At 39.1% G+C, this 14,867-nt stretch overlaps 1 long non-coding RNA gene across 3 annotated transcripts in view; it reads right to left on the bottom strand.

Moving 5' to 3' along the window:
* LOC106960630 (uncharacterized) overlaps window positions 1-10,538 on the bottom strand; it is an 81,002-nt gene extending 70,464 nt beyond the window's left edge. Inside the window, exons 1-3 of one of the 3 annotated variants that reach the window (XR_001427609.1) lie at window positions 10,285-10,537; window positions 5,329-5,549; window positions 5,104-5,224 (exon numbers count right to left, since the gene is read on the bottom strand). This is a non-coding gene — a long non-coding RNA (uncharacterized LOC106960630). Of the gene's footprint in view, window positions 1-3,805; window positions 5,225-5,328; window positions 5,550-10,284 lie in introns of those variants that run through there. The other 2 variants (XR_001427608.1, XR_001427610.1) reach the window with 2 other exon arrangements.
* Window positions 10,539-14,867: the final 4,329 nt, after the last annotated feature.

Here is a 14,867-nt window from a genome sequence, read left to right as displayed (position 1 = left end):
AAAAAATTAACATGTAATTTCAAAAAAACCCCAACTTTTCCTTAGTAAACCTAAATGCAAAAAATTAAAAAAAAAAAAAAAAAAAAAAAAAAAAAAAAAGAGTTCACTTATGTCCAATTTCACTTCAGTGTAGCACTGTTCTGTGAAGAGGTTTATTAAATATCAATGTACAGAGAGCATAATAAAGATTAAGGAACACAGGAGACAGGTCAGGGACAAAGTTGTGAAGTAGTTCAACAAAGGGTTACATAAAACCATATGAAATGACCCGACATTCCACCGACACCGGCACCAGGGAGAAGCAGCCACGAGGCTGTAGGAGCTGCAAAACTCAGACTTTTAGGTCTAAGGATCTTTTTATGAGAGAACTATTGGTGGCGACAGTGGTAACAGTTCATCTTATAACTGAATACCCACTTGTGACCATGGGAGGACAAGACACTTTCCATTCCAGATGTATTCAATTTTTTTCTGTTAAAAATAAATGAATAAAGTATGAAAACAAAAAGCAAATTACATTTTCCTTCAGTTTCACAACTAAACCTGTGTTGGACTTGATATAAAAAGCCTATTAAAATGTAAATTAAAGCTTAAAATGTGAAATAGTTTGAGTATTTAACAATACCGATTTGATTTTGTATATAAACTCAATAGTACAAGACATGTTTGGCCTGTGTGCCTCCGTATATGATGATACTTTTGCCTTTTTCCTCTTGCTGTGGAAATTCAACTACTTGCATAACGTCGTCGAGGTTAGACAAGATCTCAAAAGCCATAAAATGAAACCGGATCCCTACATGAAGAGCTTCAATATGAGTTTTTCCTGACTTGCAATGAACAAAACATACAGCTGCCTAAACATGAGATCAGCCCATAGATTAATTCACACACCGAACATGAATCCTGTATATGTATATTTTTTTTAACAGGACATTCCAATGAGGTGGATGCAGTCGTAGAGCACCCAGTGGACTATTACAAGATATGCCATGGTTTCATTGAGACTACTTTGCTGAACCGAGGTAAACGCATGACAAGCTAAATCAGCCGGAAGAGAAGACAAGAGGGATGAGGGCAGACAGACAAAGGCAAAACAAAGGAGGGGGAAAAAATGAAATCATGTACCGTTGAACAGCTGTGCTGTTTCTGCGGTCACTGCTCTCCAGGACAAGCTGAGAAGGACGGCTTCGCTATTTCTCTCCCCATGTTGGTGCAGGAGATCAATAATATCGCTCTGTAAGGGAAGTCACAGAGCTTATATTGTGGAAGATGAAGCATTGTGTCTGGAATTATTCGATAATGTTGCTGCAGTTAACTATATGTAATAAGCTGTGCATTGGAAAATGATGCATAGCCTTGTGCTTATTTTTGTTTTTAACATTAGACAAAAATAATCTCATTAAAAACAAAGAGCAAATGTGAAGGGGGAGCGGGGGATCTAAATCGGTCCTTATGTGGAAAGAGAGCTGTGCTCCACGTCTGCCATCAAGAGTATGCAATGACTGACAATGAGTCTTTCACATCACAGGGACAAATTTTGAGCTCCAGGTAAAAAACTGATGACCAGATGTTCTGCAGGATTTTGTGGCAGAGCAGAATTCATTTGCGTCCTGAAGAAGCAAAGCAGCTCCAGGCCATCATACTACCACCACCATGTTTGACAACTGGGATGATTTTATTATTATTATTATTTTATTTTTTATTAAATGCTGCATCAGTTTCCCCAAAATTCTTGATCATTGCGTTTTTATGGGAGTCAGTAATGGATTTAACTATAGGGAACATTTTGGATGCCATTTCCTACAACTTTCTTTCTTTTGGTGCATAGTGGCTCTTCCAGTGTTTCACTGGATACCCAGAGACATTAGAAATGTCTTTGTGACATTCTCCAAAGTAATAATAGTCAATAACAGATCTTTATTGTTCATCTTATTTCTTTAGATTATTCCTTTAGCCTGCTTCATGTTGTCAGGTTGAATTTTGCTTCTTTTTTTTTTTCCCTGGCAAAAACCCAACCTCTACATATTTTAGTGAAGCTAAACTAGAGTTCACAAAACACGTGGTTAATAAAAATGTATTGCGTCGAGGCATTCTCTTTGGCACAAAGCCACGGATGTCTAGACGTTCTTTTCCTCCCAATTCCCTGGGGTTATCTTTGATATTATTTTAAACATTTAATTGTGAGAAAGTAAAAACAGAACTGATGAACAAAGGGAGATTTACCTTTTCACTGCACAGCAAAAGTGTACATTAACTCAACAGCTAGAAATGTATTAAAAATTTGAGCAAAGGCAAAGTGTGGTCCAAGAGTTCAGAGGAATAAAATTAACATAACAGATTTCACCTCTTTCATAATATCCAAATATGAAGTCATCGGTTTTACCCTTTTCTGAATACTGTGTTTTAAAAGCACATAAGGTGATCTAAGGTTTATTCTGAAAACATAATTATGCTGGAGAATTAGGAAAATACTAGGGACACAATATTATGAGCTCGAGGTGAAAATGTCAGCAGATAATCTATTTTTATTTTTTCAGTTTTCACTACTTAAAAAAAAAACAATATTTAAAAGCTTCACAAAAGATAATGGTCTACAAAAAATATATAAAAACAAAGCATTAGCAAAGGAGGCAGAGATGCCTTCAAATTTAAAACATAGTTTGAAGCTGTAGTGGTGGTGGTCACCAACATCACATCTGCAAAAATTCACTTCTGAAAGAATAACTAATGGTAAATCTCAATTAATAGTCTAAGGTTACCTTAAAAACCGAAGTTTTCTGGTGTTTCTCTGATGTTGAAAACCTATAATGTGCCAAGAACCATTTTTAGATAATGGAGTGGAACTGCTGAAAGTGACTTCAGTGCAGATTTTTCAAAATTTGTTTTTGGATAATGCAAAGCACATATTACTAATTACGGAAATTAGAGCCCAACAATCTGGAGGAAAAGAAGAGAGGATCGGTCCAGTATTGAACCTAATGATGTTTTAGGTTGCCCTCTGTAAGGAGAGTTAAATTTGTGTACTTGCTATTCTTCTAACTAGTATGCAAATTTACTGAATGATACTCTTACTAAAAACCTTAAACTTCTATTGCTATCCAAAGGCATAACGTAAGCCCTGAAATAGAAATATCCTGATGGAAGGTAGACAGGAAAGCAGGCGAAGAGATGCCGGGATGACGTGTGGCAAATGGCCACAGGCCAAGACTCAAATCCAGGGCTGGTTGCAACAAGGACTGACAGCTTCCATACACGAGGCACCTGTTCAACGCTTAGTCTCCCCTATGGCTTCACGTTTGACAGCGACTGAATAAAATAGACGGTCCAAAGGGCCCTCTTACTAAATATGGGGTAGATATGCATTTCCAATCCTACATGGTGCTGAAGGTTTTCTGTTGAAGGCAAAGACTTCATTTACCAGCTTTGGACAGATAGGCTGAAACTTTCCCCCGATTTTTCTTCGCATATTAGCTCAAGTTGAGATTGGTCACAGGTTCTCATCTAAATGAGTGTGTAAACCCACAACATGACTCTGCCACTCGTATGCACCTTTTGGATGCATGATTTATTTGTGAAAAGGTGATCAGTGAGATGTTCAGAACCTGGCAGTTTTATAAGCTACTTTGAACTTATCCACAATATACTTCTTGTTCGTTGAAGTTCTGAGGCCGTCACAGAACAGTTGCACGACCACTAAAATGAAATCGCACACAGGTGGACCTCAAAAACTGATCACTGGCCGCTTGAACTGGCAAGTTGAAATGTATTGTTATCAGGGTGAAAGGGAACCGAATACCAATGTGAATCACGCTTCAGACATTTTTATTCGTTAAAGATTTTAACAGCTATATGCATGATTTTCCTTACACTTCACAATCATGCACTGCCTTTTGCATTGATCTCCAAACAAATCAGCGATGAAGAATTCAGGATTCTGAGCAGATCAGAGGCAGCATCTGGAAGGAGATTGTCCATTTTATGTAGTGTGGGCAGATGTTGCAGCTATGGAGTTCCCCTCCAGCACTGGTTTGTTTACAGAACGAGAATGATTTTAACTAGCACATAATCCTGCTTGTCAGCACTGCTGAGCTTGAAGTTGTCTCATATTTTGATGGTGTTATACTTGCGCGATCAATAAGCAAACACCAAAAACCCTCTCGCTGCATGGTTTTCATAAAAAAATTTTAAAAAATGCTTCAAGTAAAACCCAATATGAGAAAAGTCAGCATGAGGGCTCTGTGTAATATGAGTGAGGTATGTAAATTCAGAAAATGCTTTGCGTCTTCCCACCTTGCTGGATTAATGACCATTAAGCTCTCTTGATGTTGAAAAATCAAAGATGCAGCAAACGCAACCACAAACAAAACAAACAAGCCTGAAAAGCACCACCAGTTTCAACCTCACATGACTCAAGAACAGAGGTTTGAAAAAATAAGAAAATAAAAACCACGAAGGGCGCATTTGTTTTCTACTTAAATCCAAATTAGGCATTCCTAAGTGATCTTCCAAGAGTGAGATATCCATAAAGCAAGTCCAACTCTTCAGTGTACCATTACCCCCCTCTGCTGGCGAAGACAAAATTCAAAACTCTCTCCGAGCTCCACAAGGGAAGTACATTTAGAACATTTTTACCACCTCATTGTTATGACCCAACACATTCTGGCTTGGTGTTAAACAAGGAGAAACAGTCTAACACATGCTGTAGATTTTATTAGTCGAGCGGAGCACTGTGACTCATTTCCAAGTCAGTGGCTGGAGGAGTTGTTTCAGTATGCAATATGCTCTCTTCTCGCAGGATGACTTGCTCTAGCTCTCCCTCGTTCCCTGCCACCTCTCGCTCCTTCATTCACAGTCGAATTCATTAGCTCTGCTTGCCATGTTGGCGATATGGTGAGGAATGAAAATTAAGGTGACAGAAAAGATATTAGCAGACGTCTTGTAATAAAATCAACTGATGTTATCAGGGAAAGTACAATTGCACGGAAACTCCCAGTGTCTTTTTTTTTTTCCTTCCCCCTTTAATTCCTGCAGATGTCCTCTACGTCTCCTTCTGAGTTAACGCGTTTCTCTCAGTGCGCGGTCTCCTTCTCCCTTTCTACACACCGTCGCACGTGGCATCTTTCAGCTTGTTATGCATCGCTTTGTGTCATGGATGCTGTGACAAACAACATGAAGACGACTTCAAATCGACTAAGCCAAGAGCTTCTCCATCCCTCCCTCTGTCCTGACAGACACAGAGTAACATTTTCTTTAAAAAAAACATTAATGAAAAAACTAAAGTTAACCCATCATTCATTTCACTATGGTAACTGCTAATCGTCTTCCTACCTGATCATCACAGGGAGATGCTGCCCCTCTCTTCCTCACAACCTTGCTTGAACAGATTGAGGTTTGCAGACGTCTATTGGTGCACAACTCTCTGAAGATCTCGGTATCGTATTCCAGCCAGGCTGAAAGTTAGACTTTGATCGGGTCAATGAAAAATCTCGATTCTTCTCCTTTCTGGTCATGCTGTAGCTCCACTTCTGTCTTTGGTAGATCATTTCCCGCTGATGGCATACGGAAGAGTTCATGGTCAGCTCAATAGCCACTTTAAGAAAATGATTCTGCTACAAATCTGCAAAGACAAGCCTCTCTCCGAGTGCTCTCTGGTCATTTATACATCACTTATCAAGCCAGTCATGTTCCAAACACGTGCTTTCGTCAATGTCCACACAGAACTTTACATAGATAAACAGGCAGCCATTTCCCATTACTAATGTTGACTGTTTCCACTCTCCATTCAGCCAAAATCCCTGTTGATGCATATTCGTCTTTTGCTAAAGATCCTATCCAAAGCATTTTGCTGTCATCTATTGTTCATACTTAACATACGGTTGTCATTTACAGCATTAAGATGTACCTCAACCTATGTCGATGGACTAAAATAGATTCAGTCAGATTTCTACTGCCTGGCCAACAAACAAAACAAAAAATATATATAAATCACCATCTGAAGTTAACTGAGCAAATAGATACGAGCCTCATGTTGGACAGCTACTGCATGGACAACAGTCCTCCAGCTGGCAACAAGTTACTTAACCCCAGTTGATGCAATTAGTGGCATCTCGTTTCTTACTGGGGCGTAGGAGGGAAGTTGTATCCAGGTTTTGAAAAACAAATCACCCAAAAGAGAAGTTTAAGCATCCTAATTAGCCTGTCCTTGGTCTGAACACGTTGGCAAAAATCTGTGTCAAGAGGGCTATCTGACCACCAAGGTGCTGTTTCTTGAAAAGCTTCCTTGTCCTCCTACAGTTTTATTCCAGTGTTGCAACTTAACTGATAAGTGCCAGTTCATCACAACCTAAAAAAATAAATAAATAAAAAAATAGAAGAGAAAAAAACGGCATCCAAAAATACTTGCCATCTTGTTCAGATCTTCTGATTCATCTGAAATAATGGCTTGTAAAGGTTGGAACATGATTTAAAGAGGTAAATAGCTGTGATATCTGAGCACTAATGAATGAATAAGAATCAGTTACAGGGTAATTATGGTTAAAAAAAAAAAAAGAATACATGTATAAAAGATGTGGATGCATCATCAAGCTCACTTCTGAAACAGAATATTTAGTTCTTCAACATATAGTACTTAAATGAGCTTTGCTTATATGATGCCTCCAGAACTTTCCAAAGTACTGTATATAGCTGTGAAGTGGAAAGAAACTGTTGTTTTGACTAGTTCTTACATGCAAAAAATGTGAAAAGAACCACCTTTCACTGCTGTTACAGCTCCAAGTCTTTTAGGTTGTTTCTACCACCTTTGGACAGCCTGTCAGATTCTCAATTGAATTTCCGTCTGAACTTTGACTGGAGCATTCCAACACAAAATGTACAGTTTGACAATCCTACTGGAGATTTAGTTTTACTTTCAGGGCCGTCGTCCTCAAGGAAGAAATTGAAGCATCGGCTTGAACAACTTGATCAGTGCCAGAACATCTACCATACAAAACAATGTGAAGTTCAAAATATGTATAAAACCACAATCTAGTATCTTTTAAATACAAACACTGACTGTAGTGAATTTAATGGAATTCCTTAAACAATTCCTCTTGGAAATATAGCGTTTCGCTCGCTGGTTTTGAACTGCCATTTCTTTTCGATTGCGCTGATATGGCAGAGTTATCTGATCTGGCCCTGCTCTTCCATCTTGTACTCCTTCACTGCCTGAGCATCTGCTGACCCTGGCTGCTGCTGATGCAGCTGAGACAAAACATACCAAAAGCTGGAATAGCTATAATTTAATTCATATTTCCAAATAATGTACATCATGTCACCCCCTCCCTACTGTGTGGGTCTTACTATGTTCATGAACTCACTGCTTAGTAGCATTTCTTACCAAAATATGCTTTTACACATGGTTAGACCCTTTACTTCCGAAGCCTTCATACAATTTAGCTAAATATTTAGCCAACTTTGCTTTTAGCACATTGTTACAAGCTATGCTTCACCTGTGAAGCTCTTGTCTCGCTACCAACATCTCCACCTGGCCGGTTTGCTTCCATCGCCTGTGTGAGCCGCCAACACCGTACAATTTGTCACTATGTTCAACCTGCAACGCGTCTTTATTTCTTCAACCTCATCTGCGAGCCTCTAGCCTGTGTCTGTCACCTGACAAAATTATATTGATAAGATCAGCTTTTGATGGTATGGTTATAATATATCAGCAACTAGAGAGAGATTGCTGAAATCTGATGGCCTTTCAATTTGCAGAATGAATTTGTCTTAAGAAAACAGTAACCGCACATTAATTGTAATAGTAAGACGAGCTTATTTAAATGGGGGCGGGGGAGCATTATTTTTATCATGTTATTCCCTCATCAAAAACAAGAGTATTGCTTTGATTCTTCCATACATGTTTGAGAAATCCTTGAGTCACGTAGCCATCGAGGGTCCGAAATGCTTGATCCCACAAAGTCTCTAGCCGAGCTGCTGCCTCAGTGCAGCTCTCCCCACGCCTTCCTCAAACAGCTCCATCAGACAAGCACCAGCAGCAATTGACCAACACCGAGTGGTACTGCAAGCCTTCGCTTATCATACAAACTACTTCTCAGTCCAACACTCCCAATGAGAGGCATTGTTGTGATGACGTCCTGAAGGCAGAGTTTCGGAAAGGATAGAGGCTTCTTAGAGAGAGTCCAATTTCAAGCTTTCAAACTGTGAAGGAAATTTTCTTTTAAGTTGATTGTCATGTAAATAATTTTTATAGCTGAAAATAATGTACTTGATTGTGCCATGTGGCTGAAAAATGCATTTACTTCTTTTTACATCAGCAGAATTAAAAATATAAAAGTGTTAAGAGTTGGATGTGAACTTATAAAATTAAAATATGCATAGTTCTTTTGTAAACACTATTAATCACAAACACTCACTTGCTGACAAGTCCGCCAACCTGTGTTGCCCATTGTCACCTCATAGCAGCAAATAGAAAAGGAAAGCACAGGCACACAATGACTGCCATTATTAGTTATGGAGGGATTCAATTCTCATGACTGTACCTTCTTTTTTTTTTTTCAGAAGATCGTCGTTCTACATGTTTAAAGGTCATGGCACATATAAAGGAGATGAGACATAACGTTGCATGGGGCAGAAACACGATCGCCTGAATCACTGCTGAACATTGTTAGATAATGAAACAAGCTCTTGACTAATTAGTGAGTCATGAATCTTCTCTTTGGAAGGACAGACGTGTACGTGCATGCTCTCTTATCGCCACCATCTCTGTCAGCATGCAAGGGTTGTTTTTATCCCCCCCACAAACCCCTTCCATCTCCCAGGGATTTTTAACTCCCCATCCCTTCTCACAGCACCCTGTACATCTTCCTCCTCCTCCTCTTTCCACTGCCTCTCCTGCAAACTCAGGAATCAGACACAGGTTTGCTACTGCTGAGAAAGCAACCATGGTAATCCTTGGGCTCAACTTCAAAAAGAGCCCCTAAAGGCTACACTCTGTACGGTTTGTGGAAACTCAGCCTGCTACCAGTGTTTGTGGATGGAAGGAGGGTTAAAAAAAAAGGAGACCTTCTCATTTCTTACTAGTCTCTTACCAAATACCTATTTCACTCTGCTTGCTGACAATAGAAAATTGGTAGCAGCAGTTTAGAAGTCAAAAAGAAGAAGACTGAGAGGTTAAAGGAAAGAAGGAGGAAGATGGACAGCTATCAGTTCGACATTAGATCCCAGGGGGATTGACTGAATCAGCAGACATACAACCGTAAAGGAGCAAGAGTAAATGCAGTTGCTACCGAAACAAATTGTATAGTATGCATGCCCATGTGTTTGCATGCCGTTCATGAAGAATTTTACAAAAAACTGCTCAGTGGTTGAAACATATGTAATGGTGAGGACTCCAGCAACACTTGAAATGGTACAAAAATCCTCTATTGGTAGACCAATGAGGCATTTTGGCTCTTTGTGCACCTCAGTTGGTAGAGTGGTGCCAGAAAACACTTTGGTAACAGACATATGTAAAAAAATATATATATAAAATTTTTGAACATTGGACATTTGAACCATGACCCCTTGCAAACAAGTTTATTTCAATAAATTAGCCCCAAACAGATTCCAGTCCTATATGAAACCAAGGTGACACAAGTATCTAAAAATTGCTTGTTGATGCGCATTCCACACATACTAAGCATATTGAATTTTGCTGTGTTTTATCAGTCTAAAATATGATCAGCTTTGCCTAGTTTTGTTCATGTTTATGCTGAACACATAAAGTTATGTATTTTATGTGCTATATTCAAACTGAAGTTCTACTTAATTTATAAACAGCTTAAATATTTTTTTTTAATTTGGCAATAAGAGGAAAAATGTTTGTTTAAAATATGTCTAAATGTGCATACCCATTGTTAATGTTTTGTTGAAGCAATTTGTTCTTCGATATCAGCTTTCAATCCTGTGTTTGGCAAGACTCTCAGCATCCCACATCTTGACTGGACAATATTTACTCACAGTCCTGGGCAGAAGTTTTGTAAATCTAGCAGATTGTAAAAACATATCTTGTCTGTAATTCTTTTTCAAGAGACTCCACAGATTTAGGGTCTGAACTCTGGCTGGGGCAATATAAAAACAGGCTCAGAATGGTCTCCATTACTTAGCAGTAAGTGTTATGGACGAGCAGAAATCAGAATAATGGAATAAAGAACTCCAACAATACAATTAGCTTGTGTGCAGGAAAGCTCCTAGGAGTGATAGCTGTAGAGCTGGTTTAGGCAGGCATGAGAAAACAATGGATTAGCTCACCTGGACCTACATTTTACTTATCCCTCTGGAAAGCAGCTTCTCATCTGGTAGCCCCAACAGCTCAGTCCAGAGTAGTGGCAGGTTTTCAGTTCAGCATTGTTTTTAAAATGTGTGTTTTCTTCAAGGTAAAAAAAAAAAAAAAAAAAAAAAATTTGGCCCAAAACGGTTTTCTTCCAAAACTCCCAGCGGTGTCCTCTTCTTCTTGAAATTTATTGGCTGTTGGCAAGAAACGTTTAGGTGAGCATTACCGCCACCAACTGGTAAGGACTGTGTACCAACAGATGAAACTCATCAGCCTCATCATGAGTTTCAGCGTTTACGGTGGTGCGTTTGCTGCTGTAGAACATTTGAGTACCTGTTCTGTGAGGATCGTTTTCACCACTGTTTAACCCCCCACGCTATATTTTGATTCATAGCTTAGCTTAAAAAGTTTTGCTTGGATAACCTAAAACCCTGTCAAACACATACTTGATTTTTACTGTTTTAAAAGCACGTATATGCTTTTAGGACATATATTTGTCTGCAAGACGAGAGATGTTTTTCGCAAAAAAAAAAAAAAAAAATGCACCACCATAGACTCAGGCTGCAGATGTTTGCCTGAAAGCAGACAGAAGAAGTAGCTCCGAAAAAGGCACTTTTATAACATCTCAAAACCAACAAACTTGTTGGACACTGATAGCTTCTGAACTCACGGAACAGGTACAGATTCTAAACGAGGAGCAATCACATAGATATAGGTAAACAACAGCAGACTACTGCTTAAATATCACTTTTACGAGTCGAATCATCTGACAATATGAACATCAAAACACTGACGCTAGTGCTTTAACTTCTTTTACATAGTGTACTGAATGTTCAGCTATGTGAAAGAATTAGAACCCGTAATTGAATAGCAATTTGTTTCAAAAGAAATATTACATACAGTCTAATCTTCTATACATGTCTCAGCATAAGAAAATGTAATTACACTCACTCAATCAAAAATAGACCTTGTGTTACTAAATAAAGTGAAAATATCAACAAAAAGGTTTTTTTTTTTTTTTTTCTGACTGAGTAACCACACAGCACATGAATGAAATCAAAATCTGGGGTTTGATTTGGCCCAGGAATTTTCAGACAATACATGGGGGTGTTAAAGGACAATGTTACATTTTATTCACCCTGTAATAGGTTGAACTCACTGTTCAACCTGACTCTGAGACGGTTGGCTAGCTCGTGCTGCAGCAAAGCATTCCCAAACCATGACATGTCCCACTTCATGCTTCACAGATGATGAGTTTGTTGTTGTTTTTTTTGTTGTTGTTGTTGTTTTTTCTCCATTCCGGAATACTTTGATTCTTGCCAAACACCTATTCTAATGTTTACATTGTTATCTTTTAGACTCAAAAGTCCAAAGAACATTGTTCCAAAACTTCTGGTATTTGTCAATGTTCTCTCTAACTTTTTTTCAGGCTTTCATGTCTTTATCATACAAAGAAATAATGTTTTACACACCTTCCTAACAAATAAGAATAGTGCTAAATAACAAGTAAGCAATTTTGATTTAATGTATGTTTATTTGTAAAGGAAAAAAAAGTGAGACTTAGGATTTTGAATTAACTAAGGATTCTAGAGGAATTGACCGGACTATGACATAAACAATGCAATGAGAACATCATGGAAGTCTTGCCATTAAGATCCCAGTATTTCAATATAACTACACTGCAGAAATATGAGCCAAATTATATAACTGAAGCAGTGGGATCCCTGCTGAACAACCTATATTGATTCAATTTTATTCTATGTGCTAACTCTAATTCTGCTAACGTTACCCAAAGGTGCTGTGTTTCTGTCCCTGTCTGCTTCCCTTGCGTCACATTCTCCCACAGACGACTTCTCATTAACTTAATCTATCCCTATAGATGGCGTGCTCCAACAATAGAAGCCATGAATTATTTCTCTGTCCCAGAAGCCGCTTTTGAATGAAAACCTAAGAATTAAGTCGTTCCATTGTGCTGACAAGACAAAGCCGAGTCCTGTCTTGACTAGACGAATAGCCACCCAGGTGTTGTTGATTCTCCCTGGGAGGGTGGCCTCAGACTCGGCGCCGGAAGCACTCCGACAAGGCGCTGCTGAAACATTTAACGCAGAGGAGGCCCACTTCAAAAGAATGGCCTTGTACAATCAGTGTACCCCTTTCTCTTTCAATTAGCACACAGTCTGCCAGGCTGGCATGCTCACCCACGGGCCAGGCTGAGGCCGTTAAAATATTGATGGGCCCTTCTCCGGAGTGAATGGAACACTCTCCCCTGGGTGAGTTTATGTGTTTTAGATTTTTTTTCTTTTTTTGTTTTCTTTTTGATCACAGGCATCTGAGTGTGAGATTATTCGCATGGTCCAAGAGGATGTTCAGTGACTAAACCGTGGTCGGGCACGGAAATTTTAATAGAGGCAACTCTTGACTAAACACCACATTAATCTTTTACAACCATCAGAACCAGCTTTTTGTTCCGACAGATAAAACCCCATCTCCCTCTATGGCTTTCTTCCTCAGTGTGACTGAAACATCCTTATTAACTGCAATGCTTTACAGTGTTTCACCTTTGGCTGTGGTATGGAATCTCAGCGAAGGCAACTTTTGTGGGACTCAAAGCTATTTCCTTTTTTTCTTTTTTTTTTTTTTTCGTCTGCAATCTCTAGTAAACAAGACCTCATTATTTCCAACAGTGTGATCCTGCAATCATCAGGGATGTTGAACAGACATCTGTGCTAGTAATTGCCATCACTCATGTGTTCAACAAATGAATAGCACTTAACATCTGAGAGAAATAAAGCTTAACCCTTTTTTAGGACTTTCAGCCTCTGTTTTAATGATAGCGCGGGGGACAATGCACTCTCTTTCATGGCATCCCTCTATCCAACCATCCGTCAATTGCCTTTCCCGACTTAGTCATGCAGGAACGAGGGGCTGGTCATTGGGCGAGAGGCCGGGTACGACATGGACAGGGAAATAGTTACTGAATAAACAGGCTGAAAAAAATGCGCATTGTCTTCAGCTGGTCAGTTTTTTGAAGATCCACCTTTCAGTGCAATTACAGAGGGGCTTTTAGGGTATGTATCCTTTTCCCTTGCCACCACTAGACACAGAAACCTCTGACTTAAATTGGATTTGAATCTGGACTTTGACTGGGTCATTCAAACACAATGGAATGCTTTAATCTAAATGTCACATTGTAGTTCTGGTGGTACAGTTGGTGTTCTTGTCTTCTGGAAGCCCAACTTTTCTTACATTTAGCCACGCATGACTAATTGTTATTTTGACAAGAGATTGTCTCATGAGGGCTGTGGGTCACTGCTGCTCTTCAAGAGTGACCATGGGCCTCTTGGCTGCTTCTCTAGTTGATGTTCTCCTTTTCTGTCTTGTGAGTTTAGGTCGATGACTATGTCTTGGTAGGTTTTCAGTAGTCCCATACTCCACAAACATTTCCCCATCAGATGTTCAGCATTCAATTAAGTTACATAAAACGTTGCGGTCATAACATGACAAAGTGCAAAAAGGATAAAAGGCATACGGCAACACATTATAAAATGTCTGCCTGATGAACGGAGCTTCAGAATGAAGATGACTTTTAGGACATAAAGTAATTTGTTGGAAAGAATCTTACTTACTTCATTTGACATACTTTGCCAAAGCTAATAATAATTCCTTGTAAGGAAAACAAGTCCAGAAATCCCATTCTTTGCAAAGGTGCAAAGTACAGGCATATAGCAGGAGGAGCAGATTGGATCTGATATTAGTTAAGGCTCAGGCGGCTACAGGGGTTATATACTTAGTCGTATGATGACACGGCTCCTAATGGAGCAGAGAAACGATGCGCTGATATCATTAATTGATGGATTAGAAGCATATAATTCCCTGCAGAGAGACAATGATCGAGAGCACGACAGAGGGCGAGAGGAGCTCGAGTAAGCACAGGGACCCAGAGCTTAAACATGACCTGAGTGTGTAATTGAAAAGGGAAAGTCCTGAGATGTTTTATTTAAATGAGACTGGAAGAACAAATGGAAAATAGCAGAAGAAAAGGAATGGAATAAGAGGAGGGCAAGGTGAAGATATCAAAGGGAAAACAAGGACAAGGACTACCAACAAATGCTAAACCATATTTTAGTAGAGCTTAAAGTCACCAAACCAAAAACATTTTTAAAATGCACTTTTTCTGAAACAAAAAAAAAAGAGCCTTTGGAGCAACTCCTCTTTAAAATGGAAACACAATTACCACAAATCTATGATGACCCAGAGTACGCAGCAGCAGGGTGTGGCTGCCTATTTTGTGAAAACAAAAATACAAACAGGACCGTTTTCTACACTTCCACCAAATTTACCAGTTATATAAAAGAACTAAAACCATATTCTCAAGGGAAGCTTCAACAACCCAAAGATGATAGATGAGAACACAACACAGTTCACGCCAAGGTGATGACAGAGCCTCTAAAAAAGTCAAAATCTGAACTGTCTTTTGTTTACATGTACAGTTTCACAGTGAAGTATGTTGTCTTGTTTTTGTCGGTATAAAATATGTGTGAACATATACAGGCCACTTGGT

Source organism: Poecilia latipinna, unplaced genomic scaffold (assembly GCF_001443285.1).
Source record: "Poecilia latipinna isolate Pla-1442-1.1 unplaced genomic scaffold, P_latipinna-1.0 Scaffold1203, whole genome shotgun sequence".
NCBI lineage: Eukaryota > Metazoa > Chordata > Actinopteri > Cyprinodontiformes > Poeciliidae > Poecilia > Poecilia latipinna.
This window is presented reverse-complemented; position numbering and strand designations above follow the sequence as displayed.